Consider the following 16,276-nt stretch of genomic DNA (forward strand, 5'->3'; position numbering starts at 1 on the left):
CTGTGGAACGCACGCCGACTGCTGCTACATCTCCGGTTATTGCGAAGCCCTAAAAAAAACGTTTCTGTCAGCTGGCAGACTTACTGGCTTTCACACAGCATATCGAGTCTTCTTATCTGTGCTTGGATAGCACCACCAAATGTAAGGATCCATTTTTAAACTTGCTTTTCAATACTTTAATAAAACGGTATTATACTATTTCTGGTTTCCTGTCTCTTATACCTCCAAACTGAGATACCGGTATAGATTCCCCTTTTGGAGTTACTTACCCAGGAGGAATTAAGTGAAGTATTAACCCCTTGAAGCCCTAAGGGATTTCCAAGTATAAAGTTTCCTTGGACATGATTGGGTATTCTTTGCAAAGCTAATTTTCCCTAGATTCATTAAGCTAAGGGGAAATTCCATTGAAAGGGAAAATTCACTTGCAAATTGAGCACCCTATTCACCTTTAGTAAATCTGCCTCAATCACTGTAAAATCCTAATACAAACTGTTTACTTATTTTGTAAAAGTACAAATCTTAGCTGTCCTATAAGTTTCTAACCAAGGATCTTTTAATGCATTAGTTATACATGTTTAATTTCAGTTTGTTACAGAAATTTATAGAGCAATAAATCTACACTGCTAAAACAGTAAAGAAAATACTTGAGGATCTGTGACAAGCGGTGATCCTGAGGTCTGACTGGAGGCCTTCTATACTAGAAAACCTTACAGTTTAGCTTTACTAACAACCTCACCAAAAAAGGCCCCTTCCTACCCTTGGTATGATAGTACCCACGTGGGCTGCTTTGGCTATATTTATTTCACTGGAGCCAATATCCCATTTACAGTATGTCCCATAAGTTAAGTCTCATAAGTTTTAACAGGTTAAATTAATTTTAAACAATTTTTTATATTTTTAAATCTACAGCCAGATCGACACACTATTGGAAAGTACACATACTTGCAGATTAGACACCTCATAAAAAAGGTGTCTGAGCAAATTAGGACAGTATGCTGCTGCTCCATCATTGTCCTGTATTCTTCTATCCAGAACAAGTGGGGGGATGTTTGTTGCCTAATGCAGGGAATGCATTAAGGTAAAAAAAATAAATAAAAACATTCTGACTTTAGGAACACTTTAAGTGGCAGGCAACCATTTTGATATCAACAGTTGGCTAAAACAATAAAGAATAAAACAACAGCATTTGAGGATATCATATTTATTTTTTATAAAATTAATTTCATATACAGTAATACATTGGAAGAATAAAATATGTAAGGGGTTTATAGAATGCCTTTATAAAGCAAAATGTGATACATTATCTGTAAATGCGAAAGGGCAGATGTGTTTTTTTCAGAACGCTATTTTCCTCATTAATGTTGTATTTGTTTTTTACAATGATAAAAGGATCACAAATGTAAGCTGAGTTCTATGGAACTTTGTTGCACTTAGTCATTAACATACTCACACATCTCAGATTTTCTTTTAACCTCTCGCGGAGCAGCAAAACTTTTATATGTATGAGGCTGTGATCTTCTGTGACTGGTATCTCTTTTGTTGTTTAGCATCTATCCTTGACATTACTTTTGTTCTTTATTCTTTACAACCGCTTTAGGAATTTTAGATTGTACACTTTATTCGGTACGGTATAGGTAAAGGTTCCACATGTTTTCTAGTTTCATTTTTTGCAGTTACAAATATACTGTAAGTAAGAGTCATATCAGCTACCACCACATTACATGTTTGCTTATGTAGAATTAGAAATGTAAAGTGAACCCGTCAAGACAACTTTTCTCTATGTCAGCTCTTATGTCATTTTATAACTCCCAAAAGTGGTGATGACTCCCAAAAGAGGTGCTATTAACAGGGCGTGCCTACACATTATTATACACAGTGACAGGCCTGCAGTTGCACTGTTTCTAGGAATTTCATGAAGACTTTAGCCATCATGACAGGTTTGATGATGGCACGCTTAGCTTCACCTTGCACAGAGATTTTCCAGTTCATGGGATAACAATCTACGTGGCTGCATATGGGGAGGGGCAGTGTTGTGTGGAGTTTAGTTGCAGAAAACAGAACTTGTATTAAAACCTGTATTAAAGTTAAAGTTCTGCAAATCACAACAAGCCCGACTGGGATTACTCACAGAATGCAACAGCGATGTGTAGTAGAGCAGGTCTTGAGATGTGCAGACAGCGTCAGTCTTAAGGCAGAATGTAGCCTGGCTGGTCCATGCTCAGATGGGGAGGTTTCCAGGAAGGATGGTATGTCCCTATCCTTTCTCAACTTGTCTGGAACCCCTCCCTGCAGCTAATCACTGTCCCTGTAAGATGAGTGACCTGTCCCTACACTACGTACACACGAAATGTGTGCCGAGCCCTGGAGCAAGGGCCTTAAATAGACTCTGTCTGGCCTAAGATGGCCACCAGAGTCACATGGGGTGGCAGCATCTAATCATATATACCTTCTCCAGTGACCCAGGAAACCATAGAGGAACCATGTTCCTCTTGACTTCCTTTCCCTCTGCAATGTAGCTGCGGTTGAGCACCACCTGCAGTGGAGAAAGTAGACTGCTCTTGTGTACAAGCATACCGGGAGTACTCATCACTGGGGTTGAATAACTCTGCAGTTAACCTTTTCCACATTAAAACAGTAGCTGCCACTATATGTTTTAAAAGAATCATGCACCATTCACAGTATCTGTTACAGCAGTTCTGAACTTATTAAACTGAATTAAAGAAAAGTCTGTGACACCCACCTTCACATAAGATAGGGATGAAAGAGTTTAGTCAATGGTAAATGTAATGATAAATCATGGAGCATTAGCACCAAATCGTATCGCACCAAGATTGTCGGCCCAAAGAAGCTCCTGCTGCTTTTTTGGCGACAAACTTCACATGATGTGCACTGATGCGTGATTTATTTAATATGAACGGCACCTAAACATGTGTGACGCATTTTGCCACTGTTGCAGTGCAATTTGGAATTGTAGTGATTCTGTCTGCAATCCCAAATCACCAGCTGTGAATGGGGCCTTAACGAAAGAAAAGAAAAACAGTGCAAGAAAATACGTACAAATAAAAATATCACAAAATATACAATATTCAAATATCAAATATTTCAATATTAAATATACAATTGGCAACAGAAAAATATATAAATATCAAATATACAATAGGCAACAGAAAATATTAAAATATCAAATATTCAAATATCAAATATACAATAGGCAACAGAAAAATAAAAAAGGGATTAAATGTGAAAAATTTCTTAAAGTGGAATTCCGGCCTCAAATTTTTTTTTTTTTTATAAAAATACCCCCGGGACAGTCAGGGCTAGTGCATTTCAGCAATGATAGCCTCTGAACTGTTCCTGGCTTCACTTACCTTTTAGAAGAAATACTTACCTTGAAAATGTCTTGTCCAGCACTGCCATCTCAGGTGTGGGCAGCTGAAGCTGGAGCGTCCTCTTCAGTGTCCTCCTCTTCGGTGACGTCAGAGTCCCAGAATGCCCTGCACCGGCCCTGCTCGTCACTTCTGGTGCAGGCACGTCATCCCTGCACAGCTTCTGGGCATGCCCAGAACCTGTTTAGCAGCGAATGACGTGCCTGCACCGGAAGTGACGAGCAGGGCCGATGCAGGGCATTGACTCCTGGGAGCGATGACGTTCAGCTCCCAGGAGTCAATGCAAGCAGGAAGATATGGCGCGGGTTGCGGCCGCAGAGGGAGGAAGTGGAAGGAAGGTAAGTATATTTTCTTCAAAAACAAGGTAAGTAAAGGAAAAAAAAATTGTGATTATCCAATTCTTTTTCAGGTTACTTAGAGCAAGCGGATGTCAATTTTTCGTTTTGAGGCCGGAACTCTGCTTTAACTAAATTCACCTGGTCTTTGCTTCTCGCAGAGTCCAATCTGATTTCTAATCTGATGTATTAAAATCATTGGCTCTCATGAATGACCCTTTACAAGCCAGCATGGTTTCAATGAAAATTTGAGTTCTCCTACCTGCTATTTGCAGCAGTTAGTTTGTGGACAATTCAAAGTGTGTCTCTGAGCCCAGGTCACCTAATCAAAAGAGCTAAGCTGTAAGAAGTAGAAGTGCTGAAGTTGTATATTTTCAGCCCCTTCCATGATAGCCTGATTTGTAAATGCATTAATAATGTATTATATTTTCAGTCCATCAACTGACGTATTGCAGCACAGAACAAAATTATTGTTTGAAAGGGACTAAACATGATATAAATTAGATGCACGCATCAACTAGATGTAATGTGACTAATTCACCTGCTGTACATTATGGCATAGGCATGTGTGGTGTCAAAAAAAATGCTTATTATTAGTGTAGTGCTATTATGCCAGGATTAATGAATTTAGACTTTGATAGCTGGGTTGTATGGAAAAGTCATGTTCAGGTTAAGTAGGAGCAAGACTCAAATGTATATCCCTTCTAAATTGTTTTCTAACAGTCAATTACAGCTTGTGCCAGAGGGTTTATGACAGCAATTTTATGACGGACCTAAATAAAGTCTTTGCTAATTGTTGTTTTATGACAGCTATTGGTGCTCTGCCTTGGATTAAATTATATTCTGCTAATAGATTTGATTGATCTCCAGTTAGTCACTTATGATATGCTCATTAACAGGCTGTGCAGACCTGGTCACAAGGTTTGTATCCCTATGTTTGTAGCTGTGTTTTTTGTAATTGAAAGTTATGATGCTCTGCTTGTGTTAGATATTGACTTGTGAATATTGAAAAAATAATGGAACCCTGTATTCAGTATGATTCCCCATCTCTTTACACAGTCTGGGGTTCCTCGGGCCTCATTATTGTCACAACAGGTTCCCTTTAAATTTGAATAATATTTTCCTTCAGTCATGTTGAAATGAAGAATGCCATAAAGAGATGCGTGCTGGAAGCAAGACCTGAAGACACACACCTTTCTCTTTATTGCATTTAGCTTTTGCTACATCTTTCTCTGGTGGAATTTGTAATACCACTGCTTTTCTAAACTTAACCTTTTTGTTTATGCACAATTATTTTATTTTAATAACAAGATATTCTTATATAGTCTATGCATTACTGAAAATGCAGATAGTGACATGCAAGATTTTTAATTTTTCTCACAAGTGGAAAGGTATTCCAGGGTGATTCCTGGGTACCTGAGCCTTTAAACACACTCGCTCTGTCATATATCCAGCAGTACCAGGTATTTTTCTTCTCTTCCAGTGGATGAATGATAACATAGTAAAAGGAAGGTAAGCATGTGCTTGTAGGCAGGTGCAGTCTGTGTGCCCCACAATAGGTGGCACTGGACCAAAGAGAGAATACAGAAGGGGAAGGAAGTTGTGAACAACTAGGTTTCTCGGTGACTTCCTGCAGTCCCTGGCAGACAGCTGTCCCACTTGACCCTGGCAACCCAAGTGACTTTGACGGCCATCTTGGGTCAGGCTATTTAAGACTCCGGCTCCCAGGTTTGGTGCTCTTTTCGCAAGTGGAAGGTTTTTTTGATGAGGAGGGACAGTGCAGGGACTATCTAATTAGCTTCAGAAAACCTCCCCTTAGGGTGAGGACTGGCCACTAGGTCACATTCCCCTTCTCATTGCAGACATTGTTGGCATCTTTCAAGGCTACAGACCGCTTTTACAGTTCGTAAGTGGCTCTGGACGGTTGTGTCCACCCACCGGGCCTAGTTGTATTGTGTTGAACCTTCTATAATATATTGCTCTTGTCTATTTTGGACTCTGTGTGTTTACTGCCCGTGACACCATGCTGCACCTTGCTCACATGCTTTTAGTCTGGACCATTATTTAGGTAAACCTTTTAATTTGTCTTGCATGGGAAAAGCACAGGTTAGGTGGACCAAAGGTACCAACAAGCACCATACCTAGAATATTACAAAGTCAAGCACTGTGCTAAAAAGCAGCAGTTCTGAATATACAGTGATATAAATCATTGATTTATGCGTGTCTGTACACTATGTTGAAATCAAGTATTTCGTAAGGAAGTGATTATATGTAATTACCTTTAATTTCTTTACAAAATCCATGTAGCACTTCACAGCCTGTGGATGAAAAAAATATAGCATTCAATACACAAAATTATAGAATATTTGTTCTGTATATGTAATAGTATATTTATGAGGGTGGTTTAACACTGAGGGATCAATATAAAGGAAAATGAAATGGTTTTACACAGTTGTCAGTAAACACATTGCACTTTCATTGAATGTTTGGAAGATTTGTATCGAATTCCTTTGGGAAACAGAAGTTGAGAAAATATCTGAAATATGAGCCATCTCTGATCCATAGGAAACATTTTAGTTTCCAATATTATGTAATATTAGTTTTGACTTGATTGGTTAATTTAGGACAATATAAACAGCTCTATAACATAAAACCATCAAGTAGCACACAAAGGGTGATGAAACTGAATGTAAAAAATATGCAGGTTACTCCAAGGGCTACCTCATTTTTTACACCTGGTTACATGTTACACCCGTTATAATATGAGGAGCCCAGAATTACCAGCCATCCACTTGTAAAAGTAAACAGACTCTACTGAATTCTCAAAAACAAGCAAACAAAAACAGCTTTCTTCAGCAAAAGTAAAGCCAACCAGTAAGTAATTCTCGTATAATTAGGACAACATATTGGCTCGCAGGGGCACATAATGCTTCAGGAGGGCCGTAAAGGCCACAGGAGGTCAGCAAACAAAGATCTCATTCGTCAGACATTTCACACTTTCTCACAACTGTGAATGATTCCAATCTACCCCCCCCCCCTCACCGACTTGTGCGGACTCCTTCCTGCTCCTTTTCAGGCCTCTCCTGCAAACTGGATAACCCTTTTGAGTAATCAGGGTTTGGCGGCTCTTTCCCACCTATGAGGATTTACCAATCCTGAGAGCCCTGTAAATCAGTCCTCTCATTTCCAACTAGACTACCCAGGAAGCCTTCACCCTGAATGAATGAGTGGGAACCCCTAAATACTCAAATATGTTTTGTCCCCCTTAAAGGGACCACAACCCAAATATTGATAACACATTTTTTGTCCAATACCCACCCCTGTCATCCTGTACACAGTAACATAAAATAGTGCCAAATGCAGTGTGGGGGAGGCTGGCTCCGAGACGCGGGCAAATAGGTGGCGCAACAATGTATACGTAATGTCTCAACCAGAGAATATAACCAAAATTACTTCGTACCTTACAGAATATTTTGCCATCAATGCCCCCTCGGTTGCTGACCCCTTCACGCTGTGGAACGCACACAAAGTTTATATAAGAGGTTTGCTGATCCAAATGAGCACCAGGCACAAGAAACAGCTGTCCAAAAAGGTAGATGACGCCATTGCGTCTATCCAGAATCTAGAGAAGGTTAATAAGAAAAATACATCCCCGGCAACTCGGGAACGACTTTATGAGGCCAGGCAATACCTAAGGTCCCTACTAGTCACACAATATGACAACGCTTTTAGAACTTTGAAGGCAAGTTCATACCGATATGACAATAAGGCAGGGAAATTACTAGCCTCCCGTATCAAGCATAAATCCTCCTCCCAAAGAATCCCCTTTCTTTACCACTCTAGCTCTGGTAAAAAAGTCTATAACCCAAAAGAAATCGCTGACGCGTTCAGCAATTATTATGAATCGTTATATAACTTGGGGAAGGACCCTTCTACGCCCCAGCCGTCTGACTCGGGTATAAGTGAGTTTCTAGCATCAATCTCCTTGCCATCCCTCCCCCAGTCTGCTCTATCACAATTAAACTTACCTTTTACGGCTACTGAAATAGAACAAACTATCGCGAAAAAATGCCCCACAACAAGTCCCCTGGCCCGGACGGGTATTCTCCCGAGTATTACCAACTATTCTCCACCACGCTCTCACCCTTTTTACAACAAGTATTCGAGTCAGCTAAAACTAGAGCTACTGTCCCACCGGAGATGTTAACAGCGACAATTATTACCTTGCCCAAGCCTGGAAAGGATCCCACCTCTCCCACAAATTTTCGCCCAATCTCGCTATTAAACGTTGATGTGAAATTGTACGCAAAATTGTTGGTAAACCGTTTAGCTAAATTCCTACCGACCCTGATTCACTGCGATCAGGTGGGCTTCGTTCCTGGTAGACAAGCCACACATGCTACCAGGCGGATGTTAAATCTCATCCACACGATGGAGCGATCAAAGAAGCCTTCTCTGCTCCTTACTTTGGATGCAGAGAAGGCTTTCGACAGGGTTCACTGGGGTTATTTGAGGCAGGTATTACACAAATTCGGATTTACAGGCCCTATTTTTAAAGCGATCATGGCCTTATATTCTTCTCCATCGGCCTTCGTGTAAACTGAGGGAATGTTTTCTAAAAACTTTAAGATATCCAACGGTACCAGGCAAGGTTGCCCGCTGTCCCCTCTGATTTTTGCCCTTGTTATGGAACCACTATTTTAACATATCTAGGTATCAAACTCACTTACCCTCTTGCAGAGTTGTACAAAACAAATTACGCCCCATTACCAACTTCTATTGCACAGGACCTTTCCAAGATGAGCAGTCTTTACCTTTCCTGGTCAGGACGTTTAGCAGCATATAAGATGCTTATCCTACCTAAAATTCTTTATATATTCCGGACTCTCCCGATCCCAGCACCCCCTTCCTTTTTTGCCGCCCTACAAAAACAACTATCTCAATTCGTTTGGAGCGGCAAGAGGTCACGCAGGCCCTGCGGCTCCAGATGAAACATAAATTGGCAGGCGGATGCGGCATGCCGGTCATAAGAGACTACCATGTGGCAGCACTCCTGGATCAGGTTAGGGATTGGTTCCAAACAGCCCAGGTGAAACCATGGTGTCAATTGGAGTCGGAGTGGATGGGCGATGTCTCCTTTGCCTCTTTACTCTTTGCTCCAATTGCTCCAGCCTTCCTGAAAAAAATACAACACCCAATTATACAAGCCACTCTACAGGGATGGTTGTATTTTCGTAATTCCTCATCTGATTCCTCCTGCTCTATTAAAGTACCGATCCCATTATCATCACTCAAGTGGGTAATTCCTGACATATCCTTGACAGTATGGGAAAGGAAAGGCATCACAACATTGGAACAACTTTATGATAATCGCAAAATGGCCCCCTTTGCAGTCCTTCAAACAAAATATAACCTCCTACCCACAGACATTTTTAGGTATAATCAAGTCTCTTCCTGCTGCAACACGCTACACAGCACTCATGTCTCTATACCAGAACCCATAGATGAAATTTCTGAAAGTTACTTACAATTATAATTTTGAATGCTGCTGTATACTGCCTTTGGAACTGTTCTGTTCTTTCCTTTTTCATTTTTGATAGTACTCTTGTGTTTAAATGACCTAGACCTAAGCTCCCGTGCGTCCCATAGCCTCGCCTGGCCAGGCGCACCCTCTGGGACCGTAATTGAGAGATCTCTGGGGGTGGGCCGGCCCGGTTATATCACATCTAGCGGGAACCACATAGGGAAGCTGGCTCTCATGTATGTAAATGTGTGTTTCCTATCTCCTGGTCATTTTATGACGTTACTTTTGTCTTTTATCATAATTACACGTGATAAGCCTGCTGTAATTTTTGATACCTGTTACTTATCGCCTGTTTGTTACATGTTGAAAATTCAATAAAAATTTATAATTTAAAAAAAAAAAAAAATAGTGCCAAATGGACCTCCCCACCCCCAGATTGCTCCTCCCCCATTACACTGGTGAGGGGTTCTCCTTCCCTGCAGTTGCTATCACTTTTGAAATTGGCGCAGGGAGATCTGTGAATGAATGAACTACCACGGCAGATGGACTTGTAGTTTTCAGTGGAGTACAATTGACACTTCCTACAGCTCACCAACTCATAGCCCTACATTAGAAGGGTCATTGAGCTAGAGGAAGAGCTTGCAAGAGCCTGGCATTGCATTGCTTTGCAGGCTCCTGTAAAAAAATAATGAACACACTTTTTCCTATAAAAATGAGTACATTTATTATTTTTTTTTTCATGGTGGAGATAACCTTTAAAATATAACTTCACTTTTGTAGACTAAAAAATTATTCTTGCCCTGGTCAGTGACATACACTGGAGTTCTGTCTGCTGCTGTTTGTATTAATCCACACAGCTATTCCACTTACCCCCTACTTCCTGCATCCAGTTACTATTTCCTGAGTGCTGTTCTTGATGCTCTATTATAGTCACATGATCAGTACCCATGTTGTAATAGGAGAAATCCTTCTGGAACTTTCACTGAGCCAATCTCATGAGCATAAGGCTATATTCACACCTTCGAATGAGCCCCCCCGCCAGTGAGGGTTTCCAACGATTAGCTGCAGGAGGCACCCCAATTAAAAGTCTGCCAGATCCCACAGCTAATCGTGGCTGCTCGCATGTAATCATTCATCATCCCACTGGGGCTGTCACATGTAATTGGTGTTGTGCTCATTCACAGGTGTGCACGTGGTCTTGAATGACATTTTCAAATTAGTGAATTTTGTAGAGAGTTCCTTAAAAGAAAATTACTGTATGTTTGAATTTTTTTCTAGTTTTGGTAAAGCACAGCTTGTTGCAGATTATGCTAGAAAAGTAATTATTATTATTATGTATTTTTAGCACAAGTGGAGTTACCCTTAAAAGCATTTCAATCGATACATCTCTAACCAACGCTATTTCCTTAGCTGTTTATAGTATTGCATTTCGTGTCAGTTCCAATTTGAGAATTGTGTTCTATGATGGACTTTTATGCTTTATAATGTGGAACATTAATAATTTATAACTTACAACAGGAAGAGCTGAAGTACATGGCTAGGAAAAGAGAGTCTACAGTGACCTACTCAGCCTGCTTCCTTTGTGACATTTACGGGAATAATTGGTCCACACGCAGATGAAAGGATGAGCTAGCAACGTTAATATATGTAAATAGATGAATGTTCAAAGAATATTGGATACTTGCATGGTACCTTGTTAGGGGTATTTCTGTGTTGCTATTTTGTTTGTATTCTCATAAATCTATAGAATAAAATGAAAACTGAAAACAATCAATTGCTTTAAAGAGGCTGGAGGGAACATGTTGAAGTATTGATTTGTAAAAGGGACAGTAATGTCTGTGATCTCTAGAAGCCTTATGTAATATGTTTCCTTTCTCTGATGATCTCTTACTGCTCGTCTCTTTCTCTAACCACTCTGACAGTTTTTTGTAGCATTACATATGCTAAACATTTTGTTTGGCTCTTTGGAGATGTTAGGGGCTGCACTTGAAGCTCATTATGCCAAGTAAGTTGATCACAGCTAGTCCAATAAAAAAAGGTATTAGCAATAACTATATTCATTTTATATACATTTTTGTTTAAAACTTTCTTTAATTTTTATATCAAAGCTGTTTGCAAGTAAGGATATATATTCTTGGCATTACAAAAATTAAGCAAAAAAATTGGGGGAGCAAACCCTGAACATGTATATCTAAAGCCGGTGCAGCTTGGTTCATAGCTGCACCGGCTTTAGATATACATGTTCAGGGTTTGCTTCCCCAATTTTTTTGCTTGTTTATTATGTATTCTTTTTTAACATTACAAAAATTGCCTTGCAATTGTTGTTGTTTTAGTGATAAGAGCAGGCACACTATGTAATAGTATAGATTCTGTCAAAGAAAGCAACAAACTAGTATGTAATCCTTAGGGTTATAGGAACTGTTTCCATCTTGAGTTTATTTCCATTTTTCTAAAGTCTAATGTACACTCTGCTGAACTTCAACTGCGTGCTGTTTACCTTAAGGTCTTAGTAATAATGCAGTTCAAAGATGGGGAATGGATTATCCAGCCAGGGGTGTTGGAAGGCAGCTGAGGTCTTAAGCAAAGTCTCTGGGCCCTCCAAAAAAACCCCACTCTCATTTTGAAAATAGATTCAAAATGTGATAGTTTTGTAAATGTAAAGAAAGTGATTAGAAATTGTGAAAAGCAAAAATTACATTGACTCTGTAAATATGAAGTAAGCATTTCTGTACCAAGATACCATTACCATGCAAGCACCACCTAGCTTCACAGGTGCAACTACTGCACCAGCAGTCCATATACAGTAGCTTTAGCCAGGACAAACTGGAATCCAAGAGTCTGTTTATAACATAAAAACATCACTGTTTTTTTCATTATTAGGAAACTGTACTGATGGATATTTGGAGGCTTCCATTGCTGGCCTTTTACTTCTGAGTAACTGACCCAGAACAAGTTTGCAACAAGCAAAGCCAGAATAAAATCAGAACTGTAGATCCACATGTTTGTTTGACTCTATGCACACTGGGTATTTGATCCTGATGCATGGATTTCTGCCATTTAGCTGAGGCTGGATAGCACTGGTGTCCTGTCCAGTCTCTTTTTGCATTCTGGCATTCATACTGGGTGCATACTGCCCTAAACATTTTTTTATACAGTCCATCCCCATCCAGCCACAGCAGCTGTCAGACTTTGATAGAGTTTGATGGGCTATTGTAAGTGGGGCTGGATGAAATTTGTATGCCCTCTGCCTACAGGTAAATATTGGAGCCCCGTGCACCAGGGCTAAATGCCCAGTGTGCATAGGGTCTTCCTTTTCAGGAACTCGGAAAATAATAACATCATTGAATGACCATGATATATAGGCAACTGTGTGACAATATCCTGAGGCTTGGGGTTGCTATTAATTGGAGTGCAATATAAGTCACTAGTCACTGATGGTAAAGAGGCAGCTTATGCTGCTGATAGAGGGAGAGAAGTGGGTGGTTAGCATGGTGAGCGGGAGGGCCCCCAATACCACTCTGCTATGGCTCCCAGTCATATATACTGTAGTTACAGTCCAGCTTGGCTTGAAATTATATACAGTCATCATTCAATTGGTTCAAGATTGTTTACAGGCATTTAAAGTGTTATTTCAGCCGAAACTCAGTTTTTACTTTTGAATAAAGTAAATAGGAACCTTTGGCTGGAACAGCTGTCTGTGGTCTAGTTGGGAAGATTTCTCATCATTACTGATGATGATGGGTGACAGTGACCATAGTAAAAAGCTAATAGAGATTACAGCCTTCCTTCAATTCATTGAAAACTATTTTAATTGTAGTTGTATCCCCGTTACTGTGTATATCACTTTCTGTCCCAGAAGCAATGTTGTCAGTGAGAAATTTCCCTAATGGCGGCACTGACAGCTTTCTCTCCCTTTGCACACTTTCTGGATTAGGCAATGGGAGGAGGGGATCACTGCCAGAGAAACCCGGTGCTGTAACCAGCTGGACTGGTTGAGGATTAACCATTCCAGGTTCCTTTAAACCTATTTTGAGTTTTAAAATATACCAAAGCTTTTACTATTAACATTTTTCCCTATGTTCCTTATGTTAATGTGTACTTTAAATTTATATCCAATAGCTTTTTATATTTTCTATGCTCAATTAGAAGCCTGTCTCTTGTTTTATGCATTAACCAAACTTAAACTGGAAGAACAGCCTAACTAGATCTTTTATTGAAAAAAAAAATCCCTCCCCCTCCTCCTATCTATCCTACCTAATCTGAATAAAAAAGATTTGTATATATATTTTTAATCAACTGCAGTTCAGTCACGTGATCCTACAACTCTGGTTACCCTGGCTCAGTAAACGGCTGCTGCAGGGGAGAGGAGGAAGAGCAGACAACAGCTGGGTCATGGGGGCCTATGGGTGACTTCACAGCTCCCAGAATGCAGAGGTGCTGTCAAGCGTTCCTTTACACAGAGCTTCAGGATCATGTTACCAGATAATGTAAGTGGAATAAAAAAAGGAAAGTATGGAGATCTTTTTTAATACAGATTATGCAGGATAGATGGGTGGGACGGAGAGGACTTTTTAAAGAATACTTAGTTAGGCTTTTCTTCTACTTTAAGTTATTCACCAAATGTTTTCTTAATATGCTCTGTGTAAACCATGACCATATTTTCTTTAAAACACAAGATGATGACCGCATAGATGAAAGCATAGAAGTGTTTTATTCTTCACCACGAGTAACAAACATGACTAGTACATCACAGAACAGGTATATAGGTTGACATGTTTCACGACACTATTGATCGCTTACTCATAACCATAGGAGTAAGCGATCAATAGTGTCGTGAAATGCGTCAACCTATATACCTGTTCTGTGATGTACTAGTCATGTTTGTTACTCGTGGTGAATGAGCGTTACGTTACTGAGTCATTTTGTGTTTTGGATTGCTACTTGGACTACGGATCCAACTCGCACCTGGTCTTCATCTCACTTTGAGCTGCTTTGTCTGTGTAAGGAATTTGCATATTTTCATTACCTGTGTCTCCTTTCCTCTAATAAAGTATGGCCTATCTCTTTATCACAATCCAGTTCCACCATATTTAGATCTGTTAGGAGAATTTCCCATTTCCTGATTCTTACTTGCCTATGCTCCCCATACCTGTAAGTCATTTATTTCCACAGTGTAGCAATTAACATTTTTTCTAGATTAGATCTGTTGGGATAAGAAACATTTACCAATTAATTTTGTAAATAAAAATATCTTTTTGATTGTATATCAGCTTTCCACAGTGTATGCTTGATGTCCATGTGATCTTTAGAGATGTATAGAACTGTTCGCCGGCGAACAGTTCCCGGCGAACTTAGCATGTTCGCGTTCGCCGCTGCCGGCGAACATATGCGATGTTCGGTCCGCCCCCCATAAGACATCATTGAGGCAAACTTTGACCCTGAACTTTACAGTCAGCAGACACATTTCCAGCCAATCAGCATACCTCCCTCCCACACCCTCCCACCTCCTATAAATAAGCAAGGGCAGCATCCATCTTAGATCATTCTGAAGCAGTGTGTGTAGTGAGAGTAGGGAGAGAGCTGCTGCTGCTGCTGCTGCTGCTGCTGCTGCTGCTGTTAAGCTAGGGACAGTTAGTCAGTGTTCCTGGTCTTGCAGTGTTCTTGGTCCACTACTGCTGTAATATCAGCACCCCAAAAAGCCCTTCTAAGGGCTGGTATTTGTGTAATTTTTTTATATATATATATATATATATATATATATATATATATATATATATATACCTAGCGTCCACAAAAGCCCTTTTAAGGGCTGGTAATTGAGTTGTTTCTTCTTATATATATATATATATATCTATATCTATCTAGTGTCCCCAAAAGCCCTTTTAAGGGCTGGTAATTGAGGATTTTTTTTATTTATATATATATATACATATATATATATATATATATATATATATATATATATATATATATATATATATATATAGTGTCCCCAAAAGCCCTTTTAAGGGCTGGTAAGGTAATAGAGTTTTTTCTTTATATATATATCTATATATATCTATTGTACACTGCAGTTGCCTGCCCGCTGTGTGTGAGAGGCCACAGACCTACCACAGACTGTACTGTGTGCACACCACACTCATTTCGGGTGGCACAGGCACAGTACCTTGCATTTTAAAAAATATTTTTTTTTTCCTCTGTCATAATTGCAGTGAGTGCTGTTTCAGGTCCACAGAGTGCACTGTACCCACTGCAGTGCACTGCCCACCACTGATATATATACGGTGGCACAGCATCTTGTTGCAAATTTTAAAAAAAAAATATTTTTTATTATTGCAGTTGCCTGGGCTGCCAGTTACTGTCAGGTCCACAGAGTGTACTGTGCCCACTGCAGTGCCACTGTGTGCCCACCCACCACTGATATATAAGGTGGCACAGCAGCTTGCAAAGTAAAAAAATATATATATATTTTTTAATTGCAGTTGCCTGGGTGCCAGTGACTGCTGTCAGGTCCACAGAGAGTGTACTGTGCCACTGCCCACCCACCACTGATATATAAGGTGGCACAGCAGCTTGCAAAGTAAAATAAAATATATTTTTTTAAAATTGCAGTTGCCTGGGTGCCAGTGACTGCTGTCAGGTCCACAGAGAGTGTACTGTGCCACTGCCCACCCACCACTGATATATAAGGTGGCACAGCAGCTTGCAAAGTAAAATAAAATATATATTTTTTAAAATTGCAGTTGCCTGGGTGCCAGTGACTGCTGTCAGGTCCACAGAGAGTGTACTGTGCCACTGCCCACCCACCACTGATATATAAGGTGGCACAGCAGCTTGCAAAGTAAAATAAAATATATTTTTTAAAATTGCAGTTGCCTGGGTGCCAGTGACTGCTGTCAGGTCCACAGAGAGTGTACTGTGCCACTGCCCACCCACCACTGATATATAAGGTGGCACAGCAGCTTGCAAAGTAAAATAAAATATATATTTTTTAAAATTGCAGTTGCCTGGGTGCCAGTGACTGCTGTCAG

Source organism: Pelophylax lessonae (assembly GCF_965119305.1).
Source record: "Pelophylax lessonae genome assembly, chromosome: 4".
Taxonomy (NCBI): Eukaryota; Metazoa; Chordata; class Amphibia; order Anura; family Ranidae; genus Pelophylax; species Pelophylax lessonae.